Here is a 14,902-nt window from a genome sequence, read left to right as displayed (position 1 = left end):
AGCCGTGTAGCTGTGTTACGTGGCTGCTAAGCTACAACTTCAGCCCTCAATTGACAAAAGTTCAGTGTCAGCTTGAATACTTATAAAAATGTGACGTCCTGTGTCGTTTTAAAGCTGTTAATGCAGAGACCGTGTACGCAAACTTATATAAAATGCTTAAAAAAATTTCCGGGATCCCCATGAATGCAACATTTATTGCCATGCTCCTCAGCACCAAAACGAATTGCACTCAAATGCACTTGGGGAAAACACCTGCTCAGCCACCACCTTTATCCTACTCTATAATCCGCTTTCAACATTTTTACTCACCCCTCTTTTCTTTCTCTACTTATTTCTCAACAACCAGTCCTTTCTCATCTCTGCTTCCTGCCTTTATTACATCCTCTTAGCTAACACCAACAACAATCCCATTCCCTCATATTCTAGTTCTTCTACATTTTTTTTGTCTACCCTTACATCATATCTTTGGCTCTAGTAGTGTCACCTTCTGCTATGACATGGAACTACATCAACTTGACAGCAAATACTTCCTGGTCATTGCAACCCCAACAGGTTCACTTTTTTCCTTTCATTTACAACTGCTTTTAATTCCATTTTTCATTCTTTAGCAGTATTCAAGTATTCTTATGACTCTCTTCTTCTGGGTAGCGACGTGGAAGTCCTGCCATTTCCCCCTGGGGATCTTCTGCTCCACTCCATCCACGTGTAAGCTTGTCTGAATCTGTTCCTTTCCTGGAAAAAAGACAGAAAGAAAAACACCCCCTAGCCTAACCTGGATTATTAATATTATCTAGCAATTCTTAGCCTGCTATTTTCTGCTTTTTATCTTAAAAAAAAAATAAAATAAATATCAGCCTGACTCTAACTCCACATATGATATGTATGTAGGTATGTATGTTTTCAGTGGTTTCATTTATACTGACACCTCTATTTTATGTATTTAAGTTTCACCAGTTGTTACTTTAGTACCCTTGCTGTGTATGATGCACTCTTGAGTATGTTTGGTGACTCATAATGTGTAACAGTAATCTTCTGCACATGTATTGGGCTTGAGCTTCCTTATGCAGGTAATCTGGAGATGCCATTATAGCACACGTTTTTGAACAGGCTACCCATATACTGAAATGCTACAGGGTTTGAGTCCGTACCAGATCACTCCCCCCTGCTTTCTCCCTCCTGCCCTGTCTACTCTCTACTGTCCCTGTCCATAGCTATAAACGTACAGTTAAACAAAAAGGGGAAACTAATTATTAGAATTACCATTCAGATATTTTAACTTCTCAAAGGTGTAGTAATCATGACTTTCATGAAACAATTCCACGAAAAGATATAAGCATGCAATCATGTTAGTGATACAGCAAGAAATGTCACAGCTTAATTGTTTAAATAATAAAACAAGTGCTGTACATACATTGTTGATACAGCAAAAGTAGTTAAAAATGTGAAATATCTAAAGGCTGCTTGCAACATGGAAACTGTTACCAAAAATGCAATTCCTAGATAATGATGTAGTAATTTTGTATTAAAAGTAGTGGATAAATAGTTAAATAGATATCTATAGTAATTAGAGTAGTTAAGAAAATAATCAAGCTCAAATTTTTTTATATATAATTAATAGTTAAATGACATGAATTTGATCATAGTTTAATCTATATATTTATTTATAACATTACAAGAAAATGAAGCACTGCTGTGAACCACTTGGGGGAGACAAAGTACATCAGACTGAAAGAAAAATCCACTTTTAATGTGATATTTAGTGTTTTGGATTCCCCTGTAACATGAGTGATGCAAGGGAAAAAATGGCTCAGTTAAAGAAATAAACCTGTCTTTGATTTTAAATTGATTGTTTTTAAAAACGACTTCTGCTTTTACAGGATGGAAATAACAGAGAGTTCAAAATGATTCATGATCTTTGAAGAGTGTTGGTATTTTTACTTATGTACTCTGGGATTTCCTGCTATAGTGTGAGGTTTTTGAGTGGGAGATGTTGCGTGTAAGCATGATTGGTCTGCATATAGTCATACTAATGAGTCTTTTTTAAGGGTCTTACTTAACAGAATGTTATAAGACTGGTCATTTATTTAACTAAAAGTATTTTGTATTTGTTGTTGAGTAAATGAAACCCTACTTCAAAAGTGTTTTTAATCACAGTTCTGGGCTTTTTTCTTTGGTAGAATGTGAGCTGTTCTGTAGCGAACAGGCAAAACCTTGAATGTTATAATGTGAACCATCTTGTAAGAAGTCAAAATGCAAGTAAATTACTGAGTTTACCTAAATTATTGAATCTAACTGTCTAATAATCACACAACAATGAATTTCATCATTGTGGATACTAAACATTTGATGTACTCCAAATATTAGCTGCATAACCAATACACCCGGTGAGGAGGCTGCGGTATCTTTCCTTTAAATATTTGGAGTAGCATGATGGTACCTGGACAAATGATGGCATTCCATGCTTAAAACATGTCTCTGTGTGCTCTGCAAATTGTGCACCATAAATACTGAACTTAAAGCCATTTCCAGCTGTCGTAGCCAACAGGGCTGTGCCTGCATTTAATGTCGTGGAGGAATCATTATCTGATGAAATGCTTTTAATTGTAGCCTCAGAGTTAATAGTTAACGTTCCAAGCTACTTGGCATGAAATTGTGCTGTTGGTAGGGATGAAGGTGCTCTGTTCTGCTAGGCAAACAAGAGGGCTGTGATGAGCCTCCCCCCCTTCGACCTCTCGATTAACATCAACACACCGTGACTGTGTGAACCTTTCAGTGTATGTAGCTGATGATGTTATGGAAACTAGCAGCCAGTTTTTTACATAATCACACACAAAAAAATTACACCTGCCTCTTGAACAAAAGATCCCTTTCCTGTGCTTATACCCTCCTGTCACTGAGGCCTGACTCAGTGTCCACAGCCTCATGGTCATAAAATGTCAGCAGTAATTTGATCCCTGGGTCTGTGCTGCTTTACCCATGAAGAAATCATGAGGTTGTCCCTAATAACCTGCTGTGATTTGACTACAGTGAATAAAAGCTAAAAGGATTTAATGTGTTTGAAACTTGGCAACAGATGGCACATGTTTATCAGTAATATTAATTACTTAGACCACATGACTTTTCAAGTGATTTCGGGACAGTTTTTGCTAAAGTAAAGCAGGCACTACCAGCATGTTGATCATTTACTGTACAATGTGTATGTGTTGATCTATTAAATTCAGTTCTGTGTTTAGTTTGCTATGTAGCTATGTAACAGTATTTTTTGTATGTTTGTGTTACCTAAGACAAACCTAAGGCGATCCTTTGGTTCCTCTGTCACAGAAACTAGTACAAATGTACATTAGCATCGTAACACCAGTGTGTGAGGTGTAGTAAGATCAGTGCAAATAAATTAGATGGGTAACATCAGTATTCACTGCTCCACCAAATTTCTATTCTTGAATGAATTTATTAGTTACATTTTAACCAGGAATATCATCAGGTCTATAATAAAAATAAATATGAAATGGCCTGAAATAACATGAATGCACAGGCTTCTATTAAGTCAGGTAGCACAAACTCATTACCTTAACTGTATGTGCAACACTTAAGTGCATCAATATTCACCAAAGCAGGAGAAACATTGTATTGAAGTTATGTGAACATTGGCACTAATCTCAAAATAAATCTGGTTGTTAAAAATAGTAACCATACAACTCTACCAGATCTCTTATCATGGCAAAGTCTACAGCTTTGTGTAGACCGTCACCCCCTTCGTATACTATGAAGGTACGGAAAGAGGACTGTTAATGTAAATATGTTTTATTTTTTAAAAAGAGAGAGTTGAACGTGTTTTAAAATTCTTTCAAGACTTTACAATTTTAAATAGACAGGAATATCTAATCTTACAAGACACACCTTTTGAACTTTTATGTGATTCCTGTATGATAAGATGCACTTTAATGAATAAATCAAATGATGAGCCTTTTGCACATTTCTTATAAGCTTCTGTAGGATGAAGTCCTTCCAGATCAGTTCAAAAATCAGGTTATTCTTTTGAAAGGACTTTTGATTAGCATTTAAAATAACCATGAAACGTTTATTTTTTTTTAAAAAAGAAACTAAAGAAAGCCACTGGGATTTAAAATTGCTTACTATTATTCTCTCATATCTCCTTACCATATACTCTTTATTTGACACTGGCTACCCTCTCACCAAGAGCTCAATGTCTTTAGATGTGAGCAGTCTTTTGAAACAGAGTATGGTAGGCACAAGTCACATGAGGTCATGTTGATTTTGTTCCATTTACTTCACTTTAAACTTCTGTTGGTTTCATACTGTGTGCCATATCAAGGAGAATTTTCAGTGCATAAGTATATGCAGTTATATCAATGTACTAAGCTTCACAGTGGTAATGCACTGTGAGAACTGGTGCTGGGAACGCAACAACTGCAGTTGAAAAACTGAATAGGATTATAATGCAGCCTGCTGTTGTCAGATATACTTAATGTGCAGTCACTAGATCCCTGTGGATTAGATGTCTGCTGGTATAATAACATCATAATTTATGTTAATTATGATTATTGTGTCAATAATCTAATGTCACAATCCCGTTATGGCGTAGGATTTGGGTTATTGCTGCCCTTAAAATGAGACCAGATGTTTGTGGTTTTCTGTGCTACCCCTAGGTGGCCATGTTGCTCATGTTCTGTAGTTTAAAGTTGCATTGCAATGATGAGGTCTGATTTAGCTGGCGCAGACGACGGTCTTCATGAGATAGGGGCTTGCATTTAAAATGTATGGCAAACACTTCATATGGATCAAATTAAGGGTCAAATTGTAAGTGCAGAGCAGAGATACTCTGGGTTTGAGTCTTTGGTTACAGGCTTTGGGTAAATCTCCAAAAATGCTGGATCCTACATATCCCATAATGCAACTCATAGGCATCTTTTTAGGTCCATTCCTCCCAGCCAGTTCATATCCTCCATCTCTACTTTGTGATACGTAAGGTTTTTTGTTTTTTTTAAGTTATTATAAATGCCTAGCCAAGGTAATCATACTGCCATCAATACGGCATCATGAAGACACACAAAAAAAGGTTCTTTTCACAAGCAGAAATGGGTGAATTTGAGTGAGTGTCCCTTTAATAATTCTTGCTGCAACAGTAGTTTGCCGAGTTCCAGGGAACAAAAGCTTTTATTTAGAGCAGCGTGCAGAAGTAATTTTCTACATAAATCCATCTCGCAGTAGAATTAAGCTTCCGACTGAAAGCAAAAAATGGCCCAAGAGATCACAGATGGATCAAAATAAAGCACCCATCATCCAAACAACAGTCATCAAAACATTTATATTGGACTAATTCTGCAGAATTTTCCCAGCATATGTCATATAGCCATTATGGCCGAGACATAAATATCTGTGAGAATTTAAAGGGTGTACCACTGCACCCTCCAAATGATGTCCGCTCTCACACAGGCCATATGGCAGTGTGTGCCCGGCTCTTAATGCCAGCCCCTGCTCTCTGCACATGGGCTAACAGCTTGGTGGACACATAATTAATTTGCTTAGGCGTCTGCCATTTATTTTCCAACCTAGATTTTGTTAATTGGACAGAGGAGGTTAAAATCAAATGAATGTTTCTGGGTATGTTAAGGCTACTAATTGCATGGAATTTACAAGATAACGCTTGCTTGTGGGAATACCGAGCCAGAGGGTTGAGGGTGGTGGTGGGGTGGCGGTATTGAGGAGGAATGCGGTGGAAACGTCATATGTTTTTACTAATGTGCTGAGCAGGGCTCCGACGGAAGTCCGCAGAGGACAAGAGATCAAAATTTGAATTATAATTTGGAAAACTGATGAAAGAAACTTAAGACAGGCATGGCCTACATGGGTTATATTATTGTAATGTGTATTTTTTTGTTGTTGTCCTGTGTTGTTTAAGCCTAACAGGACCTGACATAGCCTCCTCCCGCCTTTTTGTGTGTTGCGTCATTTTGCCCATGCTGCTTTTTTTAAATTCACTAAGCAATAACTGTCTGTGCAAGCAAAGTTGAATCAGACTTGGAATATGAATTTAATCAAGTTAATTGACTAGTAAATGCAAATGTTATTAGGAGGCGAATGTGCAGCATAAATCTCGGCGACGCCTGTTTTTTGTATTTTGTAAACATCAAAAGATGATGATGAAAGTTGTTATCTAAATGATCAGAGAGATAGAAAATGTGTATAAAGAGAAACCGTTAATTAGAAATCTTGAATATAAAATAGGTCTCTCATTGTGTTATGCTCTCATTCAATACAGTTCCTCCATACTGAATAATTAATACTGGCAGTATACTCGGATAGCAAATAATTAGCTGAGAAAGATTAGAAACATTTAGGAATGTCTCATTAAATGATATCAGGCGCAATGTATCAGCTGCTTTTTCATTTACTGCAACTTTTTAAAGTCAACATATCTTCTGCCTCAAAAGACGGGGTTTTTGAGGGTGGGTGTGGGCGCTGAATTGTGAGTTTTTAAGTGCTGAGGCATGGAGACTGTGCCGTACGGGTTAATGACGATACAAAAGCTTGAATTCATTCAGACTTTGGGGGATGATCCAGTTAGTCAGTGCCTGCAGCAGCTGTGTGGAAGGGGTGTTCGTATGGTGCCCCTGGAGCCGAGCGAAACAGGGCACGTTGTCCACGGTGGCAGTCCCTGCTGTTGTTAATCACCCAGCTACCCCCCCCACCCCGCCTCCTCTGATTCTTTCTCCCTCTCTTTCTCCTGCACTGATTTTCAAGCGCAGATTAATCAGAGCATGGGGGCCTTGATGAAATTTTGCTGTTATTGTTCCCAATTTTAGCAACATCTTTTATTGTCTTCATCATTCATTTACAGAGGAAAGGGGGGGGGGGATGCTGTGTCAATTATGCAAATGATGTTGCACACTTTTGCAGATTGCTTCATTCGGTTGCCGTTGTTTGTTAGATTTTAATTATTAAATATTATTATGCTCATGTTTCCTTCAATTTTCTGAAGCTTTGTTTCAGTTTGATCCCTCCTCCAGCTGCTCATCCCTCTGCTCTGAGCCAGAATCAAAGGAGCCTGGCACGCCAAAGCCAAACAAACTCTCTTCCATTTAATGATTTTGAAGTTAGTACCTCGCTCTCATCTGTGTGCTCAAAAGTATGATTGGAAAAAGGCAGACCACATCCAGTTTAATGACCAGGAATTGAATTCAAGTTTATTCAGAATTGACATTCAATTATGTAGCACCTAATGATATTTTAATCTCTTTTCTTTAATTCCCAGGAATTGGCTTTTCAAAGGCTTTGTCTGGCAGCAACACAGACGGCCTGAATAAAGAATACAGATTGGTATTAGATCCCAATGATGATAGGGAAATTAAAGCTTTTATAGTTCACACACTCGGAGAAAAGGAAGTGTTCCCTTATTAGACATTTCAACCTGCTTTTCTCGAAGGCATCGCCGCCATCTTTCCTCTGTAGTGATAAGGTGGAAATTTAAATATTGCAATAGATTCAAGAAAGCATTAATCAATTTCTGCTTGGTCTCATTTGAGACTACATGATTATTTTAGATGGTAGATGGGCTGATTGTGATTCAATCAGACTGATTGATCCCTACAAGTTCTATCATTTGTCATATTAAGTCATAGCTTAAAATATATTTTGGTATGTTCCAGAGCAGAATTTGGTCAAAAAATAAAAACATATCTTGTAGAAACTGATGGATACAAGACTAAGGGTCTGCATGGATAGTTTGGTCTGACCAACTGACCATGTGACTGAGTGACCAACACCTCTGCCTTCTACAGTGTAAGGAGTTAGATGGTTGATACACAGATATCTGTCTAATACAGCCTGAAAAGTTTCGCCTTAGTTGTTAGCAGACTGTGAGAGAAGTAAGGCACTTGCAGAGTTCTGAGTGGAAATCAATCAGAAAGATCAGTAACTCGAGGTCTGCTCGCAAAAAACAATCAGTAGCTGAACCAGGAAATGGATTGCATTAGTTAATGTTACCAGACCTAGCATTCACAGGTGGAGATACTCATTCTGTTTCCCAAAAGCAAACATGCTTCTCCACATGTTGACCTGTCTTTGGACGAGATGCTGAACCCCAGACAAAGATGCAATCCTGTTTGTTTCCAGATGGATTTTATTAGCAAGTTTGAATTATCCCAAAACACCTCAGGTCAGCTTGTTGTGGTTACTCACAAGGGTGCATTTGTTGTGGTCTTTGAGAGCTAAGGGTAAACCATCTTGCAAAAATAGTCACCTGGCATCTTTCACGCTCAGTTTTAGTTAGTACAAAGTTGTTCTTACATTTCATTCAGTTGCATTAGAAAGGTTTAAAATTTTTAGTCTGCCTTCAGATGGGGCCCTTGCTCTTATTTTGAAACTTCAGTCACTAACTAGGTAGCCTTGGGCAGCACAGCAGTTAGCACTGCTGCCTCACTATAAGAAGTTCTCTTCCCCAAAATTTCTAATTTCATTTTGAATAATTAGAATACATGCATCAGTAAATTAAGTGGGTTTGTACGTTATCCAAGTTGCCAGACAGTCAACATACTAAACAGAATTTCACTGCATTTGTCAGCGCAACCTGGAAACACACAACCGGATTAAAGTCTGTGCAGTTAATCTGTGAGCAGACAGATCAGTTGGATACCAAATAAATGAGCTATTATAGGGATTTACTTGGAAAAACAAAAAGGCACATACTCCCTTATGTAAGCACAACACTCCTCAGCTTATTACATCTTTGTATGACCTTTTTACATAGTATTATAGTGCAAGATGGTGCAAACATGGTTAACCACAACAGTGGGCCACAAAGATACATTTGCTAACTTATGGGTTGTAGTGATTGTAAAAAAAACAAACAAATTGGGTGCACAGGGTGACTGGGTGGGGAGTCAGCCTAGTCCTGGCAGGCTGCTGGAATTATACACTGATGAAAGTGTGGCTTTCCTGGCAGCCCTTGATGCCATTCAGCCGCTTCCCCAGAGAAGATCTTTTTCACAAAAAAACTAAACAAAACTTCTATTCTTCATTCTTCTTTAGTAATGTGAGAACTACACCATCTCATATGAAGAACATTGCATTGGCCGATTTACTAAATGAAGATATTTTAGCTCCGTAACATGTTTCCTGCAGCTGGAATGTACTGCTAAATAACTTGTGTGCATGTTGCAGCTAAGTTAGAGAGTAGCAGTGAAAATTACACTTTTATTCTCCACTAAAACTAAAAAATCATTTCATTTTTAACAAATGTGGACCTACAATTTACTGTTTGGGTTCTGACTCTAGCTGAGAAGTCCTGAAGAATTCTTGCAGTTTGTGTGATCCACATGCCTTTTCTCACCGCAGGTTACTGGTAGAATTATATACCAGCTGCACCTTCGACTGCACCGACTTAAAGGGCAAGGACGGGATTATGAGTGCGCCCCATGAACAGTGTTATGAAGGAGATCGGCTGGTTCGCGGGGGGGTTGGAGGCTGGGTCTGGAAAAACATAAACCAAGGAGCACTTTCTCGCTGATTACTCATTGATGTTTTCCTGCCTTGTGGGATGCTTCTATTTCTGACAGTTGCTCCAGCAGTGGGTGTGTTCAGCAGCATGTCCGGCGCCACTCATCATGTTGGCCGTGGCTGTGGCTGGGAGGAACAGCTGTCTGTGTTAACGAGGCCATAGCCACGCAGACCAGTGAGGCGGTGGTGCTCGAGCACACCAGAGCACCACTTGGGCTTCAGAAGGCCCCGGGATACGTAAACAACGACTTAATGAGAATGCGTGCCATTACTGTAATTAACACAGCTCACGTCAAGCACTGTCAGCTTTCAAGAGTTTCAGGAAGGTCTTGCATTACATTGAAACGGCTGGCATGCAATGACTAGAGGCCCTTACTGCAACGTTCACAACCCATCCTGTACAGGATACAGTGGGGCAAAAAAGTATTTAGTCAGCCACCGATTGTGCAAGTTCCCCCACTTAAAATGATGACAGAGGTCAGTAATTTGCACCAGAGGTACACTTCAACTGTGAGAGACAGAATGTGAAAAAAAAATCCATGAATTCACATGGTAGGATTTGTAAAGAATTTATTCGTAAATCAGGGTGGAAAATAAGTATTTGGTCACCTCAAACAAGGAAAATCTCTGGCTCTCGCAGACCTGTAACGTCTTCTGTAAGAAGCTTTTCTGTCCCCCACTCGTTACCTGTATGAATGGCACCTGTTTGAACTCATCATCTGTATAAAAGACACCTGTCCACAGCCTCAAACAGTCAGACTCCAAACTCCGCCATGGCCAAGACCAAAGAGCTTTCGAAGGACACCAGGAAAAGTATTGTAGACCTGCACCAGACTGGGAAGAGTGAATCTACAATAGGCAAGCAGCTTGGTGTGAAAAAATCAACTGTGGGAGCAATCATCAGAAAATGGAAGACATACAAGACCACTGATAATCTCCCTCGATCTGGGGCTCCACGCAAGATCTCATCCCGTGGGGTCAAAATGATCATGAGAACGGTGAGCAAAGATCCCAGAACCACACGGGGGGACCTGGTGAATGACCTGCAGAGAGCTGGGACCAAAGTAACAAAGGTCACCATCAGTAACACACTACAACGGCAGGGAATCAAATCCCGCAGTGCCAGACGTGTTCCGCTGCTGAAGCCAGTGCATGTCCAGGCCCGTCTGAAGTTTGCCAGAGAGCACATGGATGATACAGCAGAGGATTGGGAGAATGTCATGTGGTCAGATGAAACCAAAGTAGAACTTTTTGGTATAAACTCAACTCGTCGTGTTTGGAGGAAGACGAATACTGAGTTGCATCCCAAGAACACCATACCTACTGTGAAGCATGGGGGTGGAAACATCATGCTATGGGGCTGTTTTTCTGCCAAGGGGACAGGACGACTGATCCGTGTTAAGGACAGAATGAATGGGGCCATGTATCGTGAGATTTTGAGCCAAAACCTCCTTCCATCAGTGAGAACTTTGAAGATGAAACGAGGCTGGGTCTTCCAACATGACAATGATCCAAAACACACCGCCCGGGCAACAAAGGAGTGGCTCCGTAAGAAGCATTTGAAAGTCCTGGAGTGGCCTAGCCAGTCTCCAGACCTCAACCCCATAGAAAATCTGTGGCGGGAGTTGAAAGTCCGTGTTGCTCGGCGACAGCCCCAAAACATCACTGCTCTCGAGAAGATCTGCATGGAGGAATGGGCCAAAATACCAGCTACTGTGTGTGCAAACCTGGTAAAGACCTATAGTAAACGTTTGACCTCTGTTATTGCCAACAAAGGTTATGTTACAAAGTATTGGGTTGTATTTTTGTTATTGACCAAATACTTATTTTCCACCCTGATTTAAGAATAAATTCTTTACAAATCCTACCATGTGGATTCATGGATTTTTTTTTCACATTCTGTCTCTCACAGTTGAAGTGTACCTCTGGTGCAAATTACTGACCTCTGTCATCATTTTAGGTGGGGGAATTTGCACAATCGGTGGCTGACTAAATACTTTTTTGCCCCACTGTATAAACACTCAGTAAAACGGTACATAAAAAGATTATGGTCCACCGTCTGTGATTTTTATGAACTACAATAACTTGTAATTCCATATTTATATTTTGTTTCTCCTTTTGAAAGAAATGCAAGTTTTTTTCATTATTTCAGTACCCCCCCCCCCCCCCCCCCCCTTTTTTTTTTTAAACTCATGACATGACGGAAGATGAATGAATGTTAATATGCTGATCCTTTCATCCACCATAAAGACATATTTCACAGGTTGTAGTTTGCATCTGCTAATTCAGAGAATTTAGAATCAGCAGAACAACACAAAGTGTCAGTGGACCAGTATCACCAGTGACAGCCCTAATTCCACTCTGCTTTTGCTGCACGTCACCTCTGTATTGCTTAGCCTCTTTCTCAGCTTAATAACCTTGTCTTGACTGAGGGCCAGACTTCTTGATATCATCTTGATGTTACCTCAGATAGCTGTTGTCTGGGTTTTTTTGGGTGGTGGTTGGTACAGTTTAGTGTTGCTTCTAAGACACATTAGTTAACTTAAAGGTTGTAACTTTAGTCTAAAAAAACAAATAAAGATCCCATTAGGCCTGATTTCCCTCTTTTGCATTAATCGTGACAGGTTTAGTTCAGGTCACATTAATTTCATAATTCATTTCAATAATAATTAATGTTCAAGAAACCCACTGAATTAAAAAGATGAGTGCCATTTTTTCTTTTTTTTTTCAAAGTGTGTGATGAATTGTGATTTCAAATATTAATTAAAATTGCTGTTATTTTGATTTTTGCCATGAGCAGGGCTCAAATACAACTAACTGTATCTAAATGGGTCTACATACTACAGTACCCATAAGCTGGGTGCTGTTGCTATGGAGAAGAAACCAGTTGGAGGCATGAGTTGTAACAGTAGCGATGTCAAAAGGTTTTGTCACTGCAGCTAGCAACACTGTAGCAGCTGAATTTATTCAACCTGATAGGATTTAAAAATTTTGCATACTCAAACTTTTGCATTTGTCATTTTTTAACAAACACTCAGATATTTTAACATCGCTACATAGGTTTCCAAAATGCATAAATACTTCAGATGTTTCTTCACAAACATGTTCATTACGTTTTTGGAGAGTCAGATACAGATGCTGCTGTTGAGCCATCGATTATGATGACCTCTGTCGCACTTATTTATGCAAACCCTCGGTTTATCGGGGATGACAAATATAAAACAATCACAATAGTGATGGCGGTTTGATGTGGAAATTAAAAACATACAGTATCTGTTTGTACGGTCTAATCGTCAGCGACTGTCTGTGTGCAGTCATTTGAACTAACTCTGGATGCGGCACAGTTGCTCGAAATGGTTTTTGCAGGGAAGCGGCATTATTAACAGTTAATCACAGAGTGAAGTTGTCAGCGGGGGTGGTTGCAGTTTTCATAATGGCCTAATTTCTAGCAATCGCAGACTAATTATCTGCATTTGCAATTGTTGTGATTTTCCTTTGTGACTATGCGGCAACTTTTAATGTAGATTTTATAGTCCAGGGATGAGTTGTTGGATTACGTCTCAGGAAAGCTCCATAGGGCATAACTGCCCCATAAAGCTGTGACATAATTGCAGGATAATTAAGAAGGTAAATTCTTAATAGGTGCCTGTTTCATAACGTGTTATAATCCGCTTTGTATCATCAGGAATTTTGTAGTAGGATGAATACAACTAAACATATAGTGTTTTTAATAAAAGATCCAGATAAGTTGACTAAAAAACAATAAAAATCCACATTAAAACAGCAACATACAGTAGTTGGTGCATGCTTTCTATATCTGAACAGACTTGCAGGAGCTCATTAGTGTGTTTCTTAATATATTCAACATTATGGGCCCTGTTACCTTGCGAATGCATAATTTAAATGTGGTATTAAGTTTTATTGGTCTGACTGTTTTGAATTACTTTCTGGTTTTAATTTCAGTTTTGTTGTGCTCTAATTAATCTGATTAAACTCTGTCAGTGGGTGTATGTTAATAGTTATGTCACAGGCTTGTGTATGCTAATAAGTTTTATGTGTCCACTAGTTTTCCTGAGGTTCACAGTATAATGGTGATCTAATGACAGTTTGTAATACTTTTCTGTGGGTAAACAAATCAACTGTCAGCTCTTTTTAAAGTACACTTCCATGATAAACTGTGCCTGTCTGACGGCGCAAGACAAGGGCAGAGAGGGTAAAGAGAAAGGAGAGGCAGGAGTAAATTATATCATAAATGAAAGGTGAGCAGCAATTACAGTAATTTGAAGTCAAATGCAGGAAGCTTATTGTATTTAGAGGCAGGGAGGAATCATCTTTATGAATCTCTATAATGGTTTCAGGTTACTGTATAGACAGAAGGTTGTTGGGGTCAACAGTTTTGACGGTGTTCCCCTGAAGGCCCTATTTTCTGTCAGAAAAGCGGATTATGTTGTGGAGGGTTTATACATTAACTGAATGAACTGTGACAGCCAGCAAATGTGTCTAAATCTGTGGTTATTTGTAGAGACTCTGAAGAATCCCTCTCCTTGTTTCACGTGACTTTTTCCATTTAAAGAATCTCAGAAACACTTATCAGACTCAAAACATGTACCTCAGATTAGAAATGCAGCGAATCAGGTGTCATGACTTGTCTTTTATCCTGTCTGCCTCAGCTCACCCCAGCTAGTTGTGGCAGGTGGCTGCCCCTCCATGACACTGGTTCGGCTGGTGGTTTCTTCCTGTGAAAAGGCAGTTTTTCCTTCCCTCTGTCACTAAGTGATTGGACGTCTAAGTGTTGGGGTTTTCTCTGTATTGTAGGGTCTGCGAATGCTGTTGTCATTTGGTGATCTATAAATAAAATTGAATTGAACTATTTTTTACAATAATTTACTGCAGATACTTTCCCTTCTTTGCTGGACTCTCTGAAATTGCCACTGACAAAGCATTTATTTTTCGTCAGTTTGATGAAGGTTATTGCTTGCCGCCTTTGAATTTGCATGATACAGTTGTCACAGACACACTATCCGAGAGACTTTAAAAGAGAGAATCAGAAATAGAAATGTAGTATGTAAAGTGTTTAGCCATCCACTATAACACGATTTAATTACTGAAATGGTTGTGTTTACATATGTGTTCATACTCCTACACATATTTCCAAGGTTGAGAATGAAACTTTCAACTTAATTTAATGAATTTTGAACCTAATTATAAAAAGTCTGTAAAACTGTAAAGAATTTGAAGGTGTGACTAACGGTTAAGACAGTATAATACATTTATTTGAAAATAGTTTTCATCAGTTAGATCTGATTCACAAGAAAAAGGTGCACAAATATCTTAAATGTATTTGTATTAATACTTATTTTATTTATTACATGCTTCATAAAAATGT

The sequence above is a fragment of the Maylandia zebra genome, linkage group LG23 (assembly GCF_041146795.1).
Source record: "Maylandia zebra isolate NMK-2024a linkage group LG23, Mzebra_GT3a, whole genome shotgun sequence".
NCBI lineage: Eukaryota > Metazoa > Chordata > Actinopteri > Cichliformes > Cichlidae > Maylandia > Maylandia zebra.
This window is presented reverse-complemented; position numbering follows the sequence as displayed.